Source organism: Ovis canadensis, chromosome 7 (genome assembly GCF_042477335.2).
Source record: "Ovis canadensis isolate MfBH-ARS-UI-01 breed Bighorn chromosome 7, ARS-UI_OviCan_v2, whole genome shotgun sequence".
Classification (NCBI taxonomy): Eukaryota; Metazoa; Chordata; class Mammalia; order Artiodactyla; family Bovidae; genus Ovis; species Ovis canadensis.
The window spans coordinates 25,405,395-25,422,695 of NC_091251.1; the positions used below are offsets into that span (position 1 = coordinate 25,405,395).

General features: G+C 49.0%; 1 protein-coding gene across 20 annotated transcripts in view; it reads right to left on the minus strand.

Annotated features, from left to right (window-relative positions):
* The window catches only part of MEGF11 (multiple EGF like domains 11), a 391,832-nt gene that overhangs the window by 137,987 nt on the left and 236,544 nt on the right, over positions 1-17,301 (minus strand). The window lies entirely within an intron of this gene.

The window sequence follows — 17,301 nt, forward strand, 5'->3', positions numbered from 1 at the left end:
TTGTCAGCACTGACAAGCTTCTGCCCAGCGTACACTTTCAGTAAACGCCTGTGGGATACGTTGGGCTTTCCTGGTAGCTCAGACGGTAAAGTGTCTGCCTGCAATGCAGGAGACCTAGGTTCTATTCCTGGGCTGGGAAGATTCCCCTGGAGGAGAGCAAGGCAATCCACTCCAGTATCTTGCCTGGAGGACCCCACAGACAGAGGAGCCTGGCAGACTCAGCGCACAGGGTTGCGAAGAACCAGACACGACTGAACAACTAAGCACATAATTAAGGCAGCGATGGATCTGGAGCCTGCTGGGCTCTATTTGACTCCTAGTTTTACTGGTCCAGCTCTCCTAGGGCAAGGCACTTGTCGACTGGGCCTCAGTATCTGCATCTCTAAAATAGGTATGCTGTCACTGCCCCAGGAGTCTGTAGCATGGGTGGGAAAATAAAATGGCATCATGCCTGTGGAATGTAAACTGGTGACTTTCCTGGTGGTCCAGTGGTTAAGAATCCACCTTCCAACGCAGGGGACATGGGTTCGATCCCTGGAGATTGCACATTCCGAGGGACCACTAAGCCCAAGAGCTGCAGACTACTGAAGCCAGTGTGCCACAGCTAAGACCCCATGCAGCCAAATTAATTAATTAATTAATTAATTAAATGGGGGGGTGGGACACTCATGAGAGAGGGGATCTACATATACTCATAGCTGAGTCACATGTTGTTCAGCAGAAATCAGCATACCATTGTAAATTAATTTCCTCCAATTAAAAATAAATAAATAAATGTTTTTTAAAATATAAATTAGTATTAATGTTCTTTTTTATGCCTTTACCTGCCACCAAAGGGCACACAGAACACATATTCCAACCTCAGTGACCTCTTGGTATCTCTAATCTGGTGGATTATCTTTTTGGCAGCCCTCTCACCCCAGCCTTCTGGCAGCTCTGCAGTTGAGCATGGACCGGACTTGCTAACCACGCAGATGCTCTTGGGGCTCCCCACGCAGTGCCAGAGCTCTGGTCAGGCCAGGACGCTCACAGAAACAAGTGTGCTTCCAGCTTTAGAGACCCCCATAAAGACTCAGAGAACCTGGGTTCAAATCTCGCCCCATGCCAGTCCACATCCGGGCTCCCAGCAGTCCTGGTAAGCAATCAACCTCCAAGTCACTATCTCATGAGGCAGCTCTGGGCTGCGGTGCCTGCCCGTGAGTGCATCTCTTCGAGCTGCCCTGCCTGCAGACAGGTAGGAAGGCAGGGCAGATGGGACCCATGGTAAGGCAAAGCTGCCTGGAAGTCCTCTTATTTCAGTGAACCATGACCATGTTCTGAAGCAATGGTGTGACTCATTCTTCTCTGCTCACAATGCCAAAGCCCCGGCTTCACCCTTTACCCCACCCCGTCCTGTCACACCTTATCTCAGTGGGCCACAGCCTCAGCAGTGCCTCAGAGCCATGGTTCAGACCAGCTGGGGTGACCAGAGTCTTATCTTTCTCTTTCTAAGTTCCCCATGGTGCTGACACACAGTCAGGACTGAAAACCACTACGCTCCATACTCTCTACTCCCCATTCGAGAGCACTGGGTTTAGAATCAGAAGCTCAAGTTCAAGTTCTGGCTCTCCACCCTAAACTGTGACCTGTTATGAGTCACTCAACAGAGCTGAGCCTCAGTTTCCACATCTGCAAAATGGGGATAAGGAAGCCAATTGTCTTGGAGGAATATTCAGGGTCAGAAGAGATCAAGAGAATAGAAACACTCCGGTAAGATGGCTGCAACACACACATCAAGGCGCTCTGAGAACTGTGGTACAAGCGCATCTACCAGCATTCTCCTGGAGTGCCAGGCCAGCCAGTAAGCACCCACCATTCCTCCAAGGGCTCCTGGCCTGACAGTGCAGTCTCCTCTCGCTGACTGTGCCTCCCTTTTGCAGCCACCACCCTCTCTCACCCCCATCCAGTTCCAGGCATGCGCCTTATGCTTTCTCACCTTCATGACTTAGCTCGAGCCGCAAGGTCTGCATTAGGCTGCTCTTCCTCCCTTCTCAGGCTCAGAGCTCAGCCAGCCCTTCCAGGCCCGCCTGAATAGCACCTTCCTCAGGAAGTGTAGCCTCTTCTTGGCACCATTTGTACCTCTATTGGACCATGAGCTCTCTGAGGACAGGGGTCTTGTCTTAGCATCTTGGTAGCCCTTGTAGCACTTAGCAGGGATCCTGGCACATAGTAAGGATCCAATAAAAGTCTCTTGTAACACAGAAAATGTGCACCCTGGCTAGAAAGCCAATAAATGCAAATTCATGCAACACAGAGGTCCTATTTTATGCTTCCTAAATTAGCAATTTAGAGGAAAAAAATGCTAACGTGCACCACTGACAATGTTATGTTAAAATTGGTACACACATTACTGATAATGTCGAAAATTGGAACGATCATTTTGGAAAGCAATATGGCAATACAGATCAAGGGTTATAAAAATGCTTATTCACTTTGACCCAGTGATTCCAGTCCTAATACAGTATCCAAAGGAAATTACTCAAAAGAATAACAAGTGTTATATATGTATGAAGATACTCACTGCAATATTATCTATAATAGTCCCAAATGGAAGATAACCTGAATGCTCAACAATAGAGGAATTGTTAAGTAAATTATGGTATATAAACTGAACAAACGATTATGCAGCCATTTAAAATATTTATGGAAACTATGTAAATGGAGAAATGCTTATGATAAGATGTGAAGTAAAAACTCAGAATGTAAAATTCTATGCGCATTATAACTACATAATAATAAAAATGTAGGCATGCTGACAAGGATCAGAAGGGACCAGGAAAAATGAAATTAATTATTGTGTTAACGTGAGAAGACTAGAGGTGATTTATTTTTAATTTTAAATATTTTCTGTAAGATTGTTACAATGTCAATTTCACAATACAGAAGTTTAAATAGACAAACAATAAATGTTGGTCAAATGAATGTGAGGGGAGAGAGATGGAAGAGAGTGGTGACCTTTCGGGGCGGGAGAGGGGGTGGTCTCTGGATCCAACTTTATCCCTGTTTGAGTATCTTGGGCCAGATTTCCTGTGGTCCAAATAAACATCCTGGCATCCTGGATGAGGCTAAGCCTTAGAGAAGTGTGGCCTGCCTTTTGGGTACTCCTAAATGATTCGGGGTATATTTGTGGATGGTAAGATTTTTCTCAGAGTCTTCCAGAAGTCCTTGCTACCACACAGTGTACCTGTGGGGAATGGGCCAGAGGAAGGTTTAGAGGATGTTCAAGTTCAAGGGGCTGATGGCACACGCGGTGTTCCTGCTTAGGAGATAGACTGAGCTTGCTAATGAATGAGAAACCTTTCTCTCCACACCCACCCCTTCTCTCCTCTAGGCTTTGAGAAACCACACCTCATGTGCTTGAGACAGTCCCAGTTTTCATCTGCTGTCCTGGCATAATTATTAATAGCTCTTTTTATCTCCAAAGCGTCCCAGCTGGGACATGGTCACATTACCCAAAGCATAAAGAGCAAGAAGGAAAGGAGAGGAAAAGTTGTTCCCATGACTGATGAATGGGGCAGGGAGGGTGTCTTTCTTCTGGGGAGTCCAGAATTAGAGATGTCAGCAAAAGTTTTAGGCGGTCCCGCCTCCTCCACTTCATGGGGGGCACCCATGCCTTCACCCTCCCCTCTGACATCCTCTTTCTGCATCTCTCCACCAACACCGATGCCCTCCCGGGGCTTCCAGCGACTGTGTGTCTCTTTTGTCCTGAATTCTTCTAGGATGAGCTGTCCCTCTCCGTCCTCTGGACCTCTCCCTCCTGCTAACAGAGATTTTCAGCTTGAATTGGATGTTCTTCCCTGACTCCACGGCCCCAGTTCATCCTCTGCTGAGCCAGTTGAATTTCTTTCTCTGTTCCTGGGGACATTTTTCATCTGTCCTTTCTCCAACCAATGTTATCTCAGTGCTAAGCGGGATCATAATTCTGCCCAATGTCATGGGAATTCTCGGCAATCTATTGCTTCTGACAGTGACAGAGTCTTTCAGGCTCAGATACCTGAGTGCACGCTCACAGATTTAGGCAGAATTTTTTCATGTCCCCACACTACACATCTGTGATACCCATGTTACATAGGCGCCATATGCAAAATTGCAGCCATTTACACGCCCTGGAGGAGGGCATGGCAATCCACTCCAGTATGCTTGCCTGGCGATTCCCATCGACAGAGGAGCCTGGAAGGCTACAGTCCATAGTGTCTCAAAGAGTCGGACATGACTGAAGTGACTTTACATGCAGCACGCACATGACATGTCCAAAAGATGTAACCTTGCCACATCACACACCCCCCACATATATAATCCGAAACAGCCTGAAACGCTCACCCCTTATGGACTCATACTATGCCATCAATATGCATGATATACATCCCACACATACTGCATGCAAGCCTCAGACCACACATGCATTACACACACCGCTCACACATCACACACACATGCCTGCATGCACACCCCTCAGGAAGGCTTCGGGGCTTCTGTATTGTCAAGGTCCTGCTCAGGGAAAGATGCTTCATTCTTGCCACAGAGGCCACGTCCCCCCTCAAGATGCACAAGGACTTCAGCAAGGAGTGTTCATTACTGCTAACGAGCATTACATGCCTAATTAATTCCCAGGCTTGGTTTGAGGATCTGACCTGGGGCCTGATTTCCATTCAGGGAAAAATAAATGGAGAGCTAAGAGGGCTTATGTGCTGGGTTAGTGGGATTTAGGGCCCGCTTGCATTTGCCCATCCTGTTCCCAAATCCAAATCACTGGGCTGATAAGCCTGGTGTGAGAACAGTGGATGGTGTCCAAGTGATAGGGCAGCTGGGTCTCCCTTCTGACCACCTATCTGAAGTATCAGGACCACATCTTCAAAGTTAGGATGTTTTACGAGCATCTTCAATGCATCCTGTGCTCCATCCAAGTAAAGGTCCCTTCAATTTGGGATAGAAAAAAGCCCCGATGCCCAGGCTGGTTTTCCTCTGTGGGACATAGCATAGAACGTGCAAGGCTACTGCCCTGTAGGCAGGGGCCTGAGCACTGGGTTAGCAAACATGAGACCCTTCTGGTAAATGCTGCAATCCAATCACCAGCCCCACCACTCCACCATCAACAGACCAGAGGAGGTGGGCAGAATGGAAACTATGGGCTATTCCAAGAGAAGCACTGCATCCAGGAATTTATTGGGGTGGGGGTGGGGGGAGAGACCATCCAGATACAACTACCGTGGAAAGGCAATAAGGAAGCAGGGTCAAGAAACTGAGCTTTGGCATGAAGCCAGCCTGGACTCCAATCCACACACTGCCACCCACTAAGCTCGTGATCCTGGGCAGCTGCTTATCTTCTCTGGGCCTCAGCTTCCAAATGTGTGTAAAATAGGGTACTAATAGTACCTCCCTCCTGGGCTTGTTGTGCAGCTTATTTTTTATTTTTATTTTTTAATGTGGACCATTTTACATTTTTTGCGGTGCTTGGTCTCTGTTGCTGCTCAGCATCTTGCTCCAGTTGCGGTGTGTGAGCGTCTCATCCCAAGGGGGGCTTCTCTAATTGCAGAGCCCAGGTTCTAGTGCATGTGGGCGTTAGTTGTGGTGCACGGCCTTAGCTGCCCCGCAGCACGTGGAATCTCCCTGGACCAGGAATTGAACCCATATCCCCTACACTGGCAGGCGGATTCCTAACCACTGGACCGCCAGGGAAGTCTCTAATGTGGACCAGTCTTTATTGAATGTTACAATATTGCTTCCGTTGTATGTTTTGGTTTTTGGCAGCGAGACATGTGGGGTCTTAGTTCTCAGACCAGGGATTGAACCTGCGCCCCCTGCACCGGAAGGCCAAGTCTTAACCACTGGACCATCAGAGAAAGTCCCCGGTTGTGCAGTTTAAATGAGCTGATGTGCATAGAGTATGTAGCAAAGTGTCTGATGCAGAGCACGAGCTTAATCAGTAATGGTACAGAGCTGTTTTTATTAGTAGTCTATTATTATTATTATTATTATTCCTACTGGGGCTACTGCTGCTGCTGCTACTCGGCCACTCTGGTCTTTCTGTTTTGGAGTTTCAGCTCCTCAGCATGGCTCTGAACATCCTCCGCGATGGGGCATGACCGTGCATATTTACCTTCCCCTACATGACTCTTTCCCTCCCAGGAACTAGACTGGTCTCAACCATTGGGCTCTTGCTCACTAGGTGCCCCTGCCTGCAAGCCCTTCTCCCCACTTTGTCTGGTCAAGCCTTATTCCTCCTTCAAAGCCAACATTCTCATCCAACTTTCACCATGAACCACCTGCTCCAATCACTGATATCAGGGCCCCTCCACATGGATTTCTATGGTGTTTATTATTATTATGAAATATTGTAAACATATAAAAAGTAACGAGACAAACACTCATGTACCCACCACTTAGCTCAAAAGGAAAAAAAAAATCACAAAAATAACGGAAGTCTCCTGGTTTACTCCCTGATCGCACTTCTCTTGTTCTTCCCAGAGGTAACTGGCCTCCTGCATATGATGTTTATCACTGCCAAGAGGGTCTTGAGTTTTTACCACACCTAGACCCCTAGTCGGTGTTAGCTGTGGCGCTGCATGTTTTGAAGGTTGAGATATATGTACGGAAGCTGTAGCAGGCGCCATGTACCCGATGCCAAAGCCCTCAGCCCATCTGCTCTCAACACTGCTGTGGGACTGCTCCCGGCGCTCCGCCAGCCTCCCACTTCAGCCCGTGGCATCTCTGCTTGGGGCTTTCTCCCCAGTCCCAGCAGGCAGCTCAGACTGTGCAGGCGCAGCAGGAGGTGCCAGGAGCAGGCATCCCTGGGGCTACCTGCCCAGTTCCATCAGAGACCGGTTCCCCCGTGCGTGCTTCCGGCTTCCCCAGAGGGTCTGCAGCTGCCCCGCAGTGACCTGCTCATAACCCCTCTGGGCTGGCTTTCCCCTCCCCTCCCCCCTCCTCCTGCTCTTCCTGGGAGAGCTCCCAAAGTAAATCCCAGCACAGAGGCTTTGCTCTGGGAAAGCCAAGCTGAGACAGTATGGCTTCTGCTCTCAACACGGCTTTGGAGAATCACTCATGTTGTGACATACGGCTCTATCATCCATCTTCACTGCCACAGAGTATTCCATAGAATGAGCAGGTCTGAATACATGCCCTTCCCCGGCTGATGGATGCTTACGTGGCCTCCAGTGTCTCGCTATGACCAACCGCACTGCAGCCATCCTTCCCACCGTTTCCTGACCACCCTGGTGCTTTCCATCAGGCTCTCTGACCCCAGGTCCCATGGCGCCTCCCATTCCCATTGAACTCTTTGAAGTCCACGTCTCCCTACCTAAAGGAAAGCCCTAAAAGGCAGAGCAGGGAACGGTGGGAGGGAAACGGATTCACTCAAGGGGGAGTGAGTGGATTCAGTCCCAACTGGATCCAGCTTGGTTACCACCATCTAGTCTCGAATCACTCATTCATCCACATGTGCCAGGCACACTGAATCGGTTAACAAGCTTTCATCAATTTCCCCTTCATCTTCCTCTCTAATTGCTTCCTGCATTTCATCCTTCTCCCTTCTTCTCCCTCTTTCTTGCCTCCCCAGGAGTCAGGAGGACTTCTTGCAGAAGTGCAGAAGCAAAGACTACCTGGTCCTCTCCCTGACTGGCAAAGGCGGGTCTGCCAGCATCTCCAGCAATAACGTGAGCTGGTGTTAAAACGACATGCTGCCTGTTCACCTGTGTGCAGAAGGCCTGCAAACAGCTGCTCCAAGTTCTTGCTACTCCTCAGGCCTAGGTCACACTAGGCAGGTGAAGGAGAGATAGTCCCAGGGGCGTCCAGCCCCCCGATCAAAACCCACATGCCCTAGGAAGGCTTCCTCGACTCTCCCAGGCACCAAATCCTATAGCGTTTAGTTTAGGGTTACTATCTCATACATGCTGTGTCAATGGCTCAGTAAGCCTTTGTTAAGCATCTACTATAGTCAGGGGATGAATGAAGCGCCATCTGTCAGTTTTCACATCTGGGCTTTGCTGCTTTCTTCATGGCTGCCTTGGGGCAGGTGGTGTGGCCTCTCCATGCCTCCTATTCCTCAAGGATAAGAATAGTCCAGACCTCATAAGAGTTGTTGTGAAGTCAAAGTAAGTTCTCATGTGCAAGGACCTCAAACAGTGCCCGGCATATAGTGCTGCTTGAAGGATAGCTATGACAGCCTGAAAATCCTCCACCCCGTGCTGACTGTGGAGGGGCAGGGGAGGGTCTCAAACTCAGGAAAGAGTTCTCCGACAAGAACAGTGGGTAAATGCCCCAGTTACCTGCAGGGCTCTCCCACCATCCTGGGAGCTCTCTGAAGACAGGGGCCTAATTCCCCTATGAGATTAGATTTTCTCAAAGGTGGAGAAGAAACAAGCTCATCTCACTTAGCTGATCAAGGTCCCCAGGGTAGAAACAAAGTCCTCACTAGCCTGATTGCTGCCCTCAGTGTGTGACCGAGGGGTCCCTCCCTGGGTTCAGGCCTTCCTGGAAGGGGTGGGCGGCAGGGGCCTGGAGGGGCGTCCTCAACCTGACATCCTCATGGCCATACTAGACCTGGAGTTTTGAGCAATTTGCAGGAAAGGTAAAAACAACTGGTTGCACCACTCAAAAATTTCTTTTTATTATCAGCTAATGGCAGCACTTATCAGAGCAATTTTATATGTAATAAAACTTTTTTATTGTCTCAGTCTTGGCTTAGAGAGGCAGAAAAGGAGACAAGCCCAGAACCAGGGAAGGAAAGACTGGAGTAAACACCACAATTAAAACTGGCATCTTCCCAAGAGGGACAAGGATGATTGATTGAGGCATGCACCTGGTTTTTCTTCAAAGATGGGGTAAAAGGAAGAGGTAGAAAGTTAATACTCTGGGATGGAGAAGAGAACCAGATTCAGGGGAAAGCTGGTCTCTTCTTGTTTTGCTATTTAGCCATGGGTGTGTCACTTTCCTACATCTGAGCCTCAGTTTTCTCCTCTGTAAAATGGGGAGATGTTTAAGGGACTGACTCCCCTACCCCCACAAGACCTTCTGTGGTTATGGCCTTGTATCTTTGTATTGTTAAAATTCTCTCCATCTTCTTCTTCCGAACTAAAGCCAACAAGATTATAGTTTTGCTTGGCATTTTGAACAACCCATTTTAAGCACATTCTATAACAATGTGGGAGATATGCCAGGAGAACATTATTCTCTCCATTACACAGATGAGAAACACTGATGCCCAGATGAGCTAGGTCACCACAGCTTCAATTACAAACTACCAGCAGCTCAAGGTCATGGCTATTACGGAGCAGATACCAGGCTGAATGCAGGCTCCGCCTCCAAGCCTGTGTTCTTTCCACCATATGACGCAGTTTCCCAGAGCAGATGATGGGGCACTGAGCCAACTCACTAATCCTATCACCTGGGTCTCCCTGGCACTGTGCTGCACAGCACCTGAAGCCAAAGCAGGAAGGGAAAAAAAGAAGCGGGAGGAGCAAGGAAGGGTTGGTTTAACCCTTCACCACCAGCAAGGTTTAACAGCTTACTCCCAGCACATCCTCCTGCTGGTTCTCAAAGTGTTGTCCTCAGACGGCAGCACCAGCTTGGGGATCCCCCCCACAAGCTCATTAGAAATGCAGAATTTTGGCCTCCATCTCAGATCTATTAAATCAGAAATGAATGATAAATGGGTCCATTTTATACAAGGTAATGAGGTGCCTATCTGATATAATTTTAGGAATGCCAGGATTCATTACTCCACTAAAAAACGTCTCCTTGGAGTAGGTGTGAGGGAACAGGAGAGGCTTTCATTCCATGGTGATGAGACCAGCAGGAGAAACATCCCAGGAGCAAGATCCCAGAGACCCTGTGCTCTGAGAGGTGGCGAGGATACTTTCCTCAGAGCAGGGAATGATGGCTAGAGAGGGGACGTCACCATTTTCTGTACGGAACTCTAATCTGCAAACCCAGTCCCCCGACTCAGGGACAAGGGGGGAGATGCACGTGTGCGGTGGCTTTCGAATGTGCCAAGCCCTGCCTGAGCTGGATATTTCACTTTCAGCATTTCAGTTCATCCTCCTGAACAGAATGCAGGTGGCGCGATCTCCATTTTAAAGACTGGGAAAGGGGTCCCCACTGAGCTTGCATAGATGGCCCAAGTGCCTCCACCCCGGGGTTTCAGTGTAAACCCATGTCGAGATAATTTCAACCCCAACCCTCCCCCTCCCCGCCCCGCTTCGCTCTCGCCCCTGGACCACAATGTCTAGGAAGCTGCCACTGTCCCAAAGCCTGGTACCTCCTGAGGGGGCAGGGCTGAGCCATTGGCTGAGGGTTCTGAGCTGCAACAAGTGACATGAGCGAGAGCCAGCTCTCTCCAGTCTCTACCTGTCGGCACACCCTCCCAAGTTTCAGTTAAGGCATTGGAGCTGCTGGGTTTTTAATGTTCACTGAGGCTTACTGGATGAGAAAGCCAAATGTGGCATTAGAAAGGCTGACAGTCCAACTGGGGAGAGATAATGTAACCCAGCTGCAAACAGTTCCTAATGCCAGCCAGTGTGTGGTTAAATAACAACCTGCATGGCTTAACAATTTGGAGGGGGAGGGAGAGGTGAGTGTGACCTGGAGCAATTCGAGAGGGCTTTCTGGGGGGCAGCAGCAGGGGGTCCGTGGTGGCTACAGAAAGTCTGGCCCTTCAGCCGGCCTCTCCATCAAGCCTCTAAAACAATTCCAGATGTTTCACTGATGTTTCCCCAGCTTCTTTCTTATACAATAATTACCTTTTAATGGCTCACATTAATGCAAATTAGGTACATTGGGAAGTATATTTCACAGCAAATGTGTTCCCAGTGGTCCAGCTAGGACCCTACCCCCCCTCCCCAGCAAGGTGAGGCAGGCACTCTCCCACGAGGGTGGCAGTGGAGGTCTAGCTGAGGTCTGAATTTGTGGGCACAGAGAGTGCAGCTCCAAACGGGGAGGCTGAAGTTGGCAGATGGGGAGGGAAGTTGAAGGCCTCCTAGAGCATCTTACTCATGTCTCTTTTGGAGCACTCATATCACTGCTATAATCACCCACTTCCATGCCTCAGACCTCTAGTGCTAGACTGAAGCTCCAGGGAGCAGGAACTCCATGTACAGTTGTATGAGTTGTGCACTGTTCAAAATGCCAGGCCAAAGGGCAGATGGGCTAAAATACAGCCTGCCCTCAACTTGCCACTGGAGCTGTGTCCACTCAGAGGATGGACACACACCTTTCAGCAATTTTCACAAAGGGTCCATTTAGGAGGTAGTGTCCCTGCCTGAGGCTGTGCCTGTTTGTTTCTGGCTGAATTCCTGTTCCTGGCACAGCACTGAGCACATAGCATGTCCTTAGTACATATTTGCTGCATCAGTAAATGCATGAACATAAGCAAGAATCCAGGCATAACTGCATGGAAGAAAGAGCAACTCTGATATGGGTGGGTTTGTCATTCCATTTCACAAATTAAAAGCCAGCTTTCAGAAACCTGGAGTAGAAAGTGTGGCTTATACTTTTCTTGAGTATTCCCTACGTCCCCAGTTCTCTTTCTCTAAGTTAAACACAGTTCCAAGCACACAACAGGGCCTTGCTAAACTGATCCACTGGGAAAGAAACTGCGTCATAGGACACACTGTGAGCTGGAAGGGCAAGCAAACATATGCTATTGAGAAAACACACGCTGTCTATCAAGTGTCCTACAGAGTAAGGTGGATAACCTCTTTGGACCTCAGTTTTCTTGTCTGTGAAGAGAGGATACGCACAATCCTGATCTCACAGGGTTTTTATGAGAGCAAATTAAATTATGTATGAGAAAGGGTTTTGTAACTGCTAAAGTACTACACATTGGACTGCTGCTGCTGCTGCTAAGTTGCTTCAGTCGTGTCTGACTCTGCGCGACCCCGTAGACGGCAGCCCACCAGGCTCCCCCGTCCCTGGGATTCTCCAAGCAAGAACACTGGAGTGGGTTGCCATTTCCTTCTCCGATGCATGAAAGTGCAAAGTGAAAGTGAAGTCGCTCAGTTGTGTCCGACCCTTAGCGACCCCATGGACTGCAGCCTACTAGGCTCCTCCATCCATGGGATTTTCCAGGCAAGAGTACTGGAGTGGGGTGCCATTGCCTTCTCCGACACATTGGACTAGATGCTTCCAATACATTATTCAAAAATTGGCCAAATGTGGCCCACCACCTGTTTTTGTCAATAAAGTTTTATTGAACCACAGCCAGGCCGTTCATTTGCATGCTGTCTGTGGCTGCTTTCGCTCTACAATGGCACAGTAGTTGTGTCAGAAACCTTTTATGTGGCTTACAAAGACTAAAATATTTACTACTTGACTCCTGACAGAAGAAATTTGCCAAGCCCTCTGTTAATTCCTTTAAGCCTTCTAATTACCCTGTGAGTTAAGTACTAATATTATCACCTCCATTTCACAGATGAGAAAACTGAGACCCAGAGCAGTTAAGTAGCTCAGCCAGGGTCACACAACAGAGAAGGGGCGGAGATGGGATTCACACCAGGGTGGGCAGGGACCCGAGTCCATACTCTAAAACACAAAACCATCTTGCTCGCTTGCTCCTAAGGCAATTTACAAAGCCCCAGACCCCAAGGACAAGAAGGATCTGGGAACAACGACCCAAAGCCAAACAGAAGGAGGTCCTTGCTCCTGCACAGGTATCACTTCTTAGGGGAGCTGGTCAGGACTGGAATGAAGCCAGGAAAGGTTCAGGCAAATTTCCAGGAAATAGACCTCTTTCCTGGGGACAGAACCGTGGGGGAACATACCAGCTTCCTAGGGCTGCTCGAACAAAGTACCACAAACAGGGTGGCTTAAAACAACAGAAATAGATGGTGCAGTGGTTAAGAATGCAGGGGACTCAGGTTCAGTCCTTGGTCAAGGACCTAGGATTCCATATGCCAAGAGGCAACTAGGCCTCAACTAAAGAAAAGCCTGGACACCTCAACAAAAGACCCCACGTGCTGCAACTGAGACTGGACCCAAAATAAAATTAATTAATTAATTTAAAAAAATAACAGAAACACATTATCTCTCAGTTCCGGGGGCTGAGGCCTGAACCAAGGTGTTGGCAGGGGCACACTCCCTTGGAAACCCAGAGGGGAATCCTCTCTGGCCTCTTCCTGGCCTCTGTGTGGCCGCAGCTGCAACACTATAATCTCTGCTTCCAAGGGCCCGAGCCACTTTCCCTGTGTGTCTCTGTCTTCACACAGCCAGCTTCTTATAAGGAAGCAGAATCATGTTGGATCAGGGGTTCAATCTACTGCAGGAGGACTTCACCCTAATTTAAGTGATTATATCTGCAATGACCCTCTCCCAAGTAAGGTCACATTCAGAGGCTCTGAAGGTTGGGGCGTCATCTTTTCTGGGGGGATGCAATTAGGCTCATAACAGAGAATGTCTCAAAACGCTTGATGGAGGTCGGGTGGAGGGCTGTTCCAACCCTCCTCTGAGTCAGGAAGTCAGCCAGACGTAGAAAGAGAGAGAGCAGAGGCCTTCAGGAAACTAGGGTGAGGTTAGTTCATGGATATTTCCATTGAAAATGTCTCCGTCTGGAACTTTCCTTGTCTCTGCAGATTGAGAGCTCCTTGAGGCCAAGGCTGGGTCTTATTCCCTCTGTCTCACATAGTAGGTGTTCCATAGTAGGTGCCAACCCAATGATCATATCAACTGCCCCTCGATGCCTCTGTTGGAAAAGTAGCCAGGCCACAGGGCTAAGTGGCTCTGGACGCTTCTTGGGCTGAAATCAGAAACAAATGAACAGGGCATTTCCAGGCCAGCTGGGATGCCAGGATGTAGGAGTGCCCCGAACCAGCTCCATCTGTGGTCCTTGCAGGGTGTCTGAGGGACGTCTGGGCAGAGACCACACTAATGCCAACAACATGTGGCCCAGCTGCCCTTCACCTGTATTTGCACAGTCAATGTAATTATGCCCCTGGGATATTGACACTAAAGGAACCATATTTGAGAAGGTCTCACCAGCCAACTTAAAATTCCCAGGTCACTGCAGCGGAAAGGTTCTCACAGACACACAAGCAAACAAGCATTCTATCCAAAAGCGCTGGCTGGCTGCAGGTCTGGCCTCACTGAGAAACAGGATTCTTTAGAAGCTGATTTGGGGGCAGTAACATGTACCAGACACCTACTAATGTCTCAGTCACTTATCCTCTCAACAAACACACCCTGAATAGCCTATAGTCAACTAAGCACTGGGGATTTAAGGATGAAAAAGACCGTGATACCAGCCCCTGAGGAGGAAAGCTCTGCAGAAGCAGGTAATCGTACACTGAAATATTTGCAGATAAACTGATGGGATGCCTGGGAAAGTCGGTGGGGAGGTGGGTGACATAAGAGTGCTCAGCAGGTTGATACTTCTAGAAGCTGGGTGATGGTGACATAGGAGCAATTATACTAGCCTTCTATTTGGGTATATGTTTGAAAGAGTCCATAAGTTTTGAGAAATGAAAATGGAGAAGATGCAAGGGGAACTTGGTACAAAGAAAAGGGGCGTGGGCAGGGGGTAGCAGGGAGGAAGAGTGTGAAGAGTGCTCCCCAGAGGAGGCGGTCATCCGGGTCTAATCTGAGAAAGCAGAGGAATTCTCCACCCTTGGGGAGCTTACGCAAAGCATACAGACATTGCTGTTATAGAAAGAAGCTGGTTTCCAGAATCAGCCAGACCTCTTTCAAATCCCACCCGTAAATTTGGGGAAATAGTACCTATCTTATAGAACATTATCAGCATTATGGAAGGTAATGGATGAGAAGGGGCCTTGCCCACAATAGGTACTGAATCAATGATTATTTTATCCGTCTCTCCACCCACTGATGCGTGCATCCTTCCACCCATCAACCATCTACCCGTCCATCCATCATCCTTCCACCCATCATCCGGTCATTCACCCACCATCCATCCACCCAGCCAGATATCACCCATCCATCCAGCTATCATCTGTCTATCCACCTATTCATCTATCACCCATCCATCCCTCTATCATTCATCTACTCAACATCTATCCACTCACTTACCCATCCAACCATCTATCCATCCAGTTATCATCTGTTCACACATCCCTCTATCATCTTTCTAGCCACCCCTTCACCCATCCTATCATCTTGCCAGCTATCATCCATCCAGCGATCATCCATCCATCCAGTCATCCCTCCATCCATCATCGCACTGTATTCTCTCTGTGCTCCAGTCTACACCACGATCAACTTCACAGCAGAAAGGGATAGTGTACACATTCGTAGCTGTGATGCCACACACAGGGCCTATGCCCCAGAAGTGCTCCGGGATTCTCTTCACAAGAGTAAATGCCTGATGGAAATTTCTCTTGCATCTGCCTTGTTCTTAGGAATTAACTTGGAGGATGAGAAGACTGGGGTGGGGGGTGTATTAACTGAGAGGCATGTGTCCACAGAATGTGGAACTAGAGTAGAGTCTTAACAGCAGGGCCCTGCAGAGGGGGCAACCTGAATTATAAAGCCCAAACAGTACAAAAATGAATTCGTTGGGATAGGTCATGCTATGTAACAAACAACCCTCAAATCTAAGTAGATTAACACAACAAAGATTCATGTTTTGCTCATACAAATTCTGCTGTGGGTCCAGGCAGCTTTCCAGGGCAGCTGGCCTTCATGCGGTGAGACAGCAATCCAGGAGGCTCCACCATCTCAACACAAAGCTTCCTTAGCACAAAGCCAGCCACAGAGCGGAGAGCACCCACCCTGTCTGCGCCTGGATGTAGAATGAAGCAGGGTTTTTGCAAAAGGGTCTTGCACTGGAGGGCTCAGGCCTGGCAGGAGAGGGTGATGGGGTGGGGACCCTCTTGCTTGTCCACTCAAGGTGCTTGCCCAGGGGTCACCTTACTCGTTCATGACCTGAACCTTCTACTGCATAAGCTGCTTCTGACTCAGGGTCCCTTGGCACGGCATCTCAGCTTCACCGTCTGTAGCAGAGGTAATCATGCCCACCAGATAGTCCCATGCTCTGACACATTTACCCGCCCCTCATCGCCAGGAGGGGCTGTGGGACTAGTCCTGGCTAGGGGGCTGTGAGGGGAGTGCCACGTGTCACCACTGACCGAAGCAGGGAAGAGTAGTGTGGTTCTGGCACACATTCTGGCTCCCTTGCCCTCTAACCCAAACGATGCTCCATGGGGGCACGGTGCTTTACAGTTCGCAAAGCACTTTCCCCACCATGATCTCATTCGAGCCTGTCACAGTCCTGTGCAATAAGGTGATCATATCCTCATTGGGCTGTGCTGGGTCTTCATTGCTTTGCCTGGGTTTCCTCTAGTTGTGGCCAGCAGGGGCTACGCTTCATTGTGGTGTGTGGGCCATTGGGGTGGCTTTTCTTATTGTGGAGTATGAACTCTAAGAGCTCAGGCTTCCATAGGTAACAATCAGCTGGTTAACCCAATACCCCACTCCCTGCCATCACTTGCCAGGAAGGGGTAAAATAAGGTTAGGAGGGCTTTCTTCCTCAGTTGCCCTCTGCAGGGGAGGTCCTGTCACCAGTGATTGCACTAAATCAAAACTGGATTTCAGTGCATCTCCAAGCTCATTTGACTCAGCTCAGTAGATTCCAAGATGCTGGGTCCAAAGGCAGCCACACAGGCTGTGGTGCTGACCCCATGCTCTTCAAAGGAGAGACCTGGGAGGCAAACACCCTACCCACAGAGGAAGGATTCAGTTAGGACCTCTCACGGCATAATGAAAAGTCTTTTTCCCAACAGACAAAACTGGGTTCGAATCCCAGCTTTGCACTTTACTAGCTGTGTGACCTTGAGTCAGTTACTAAACCTCTCGGAACCTCTGTTCCTTCCAGAACTAGCCAAGCAAGTTATTTATCTTTTCTGAGCCTTGGTTTCCTCATCTGCAAAATGTAACTGATTTTAGCCACCTCACAGATTGTTTTTTAGGCTCGAACTAGATCTGAGCCCACACCAAGCATTAGGGCATAATTAGTGCTGGCTCTCTGGTCTCTAGGCTGACCTATTAATGGCCCGCTTCACTCCGCAGAGAATACCATCTGGTGTCTAGAACAGACACTTTCTATGGTTCCTTTCACTTCCTCTCTGTTTCAGATTCCTTTACCCCTGGCCCACAAGCTCCATCCAAACTGCCAGTGAAGCTGTTTGAAAAGGTGAGAACAAAAGGAGCTGACAGGAAGGAAGAAACCCAGTGAGCCTGGAAGAATCTGGGCAGCACAGCTTCCATGATATGCCAGCCAGGCTGCCCGCCCTGCAGGGCATCCTCCAGGACTGCAAGCTG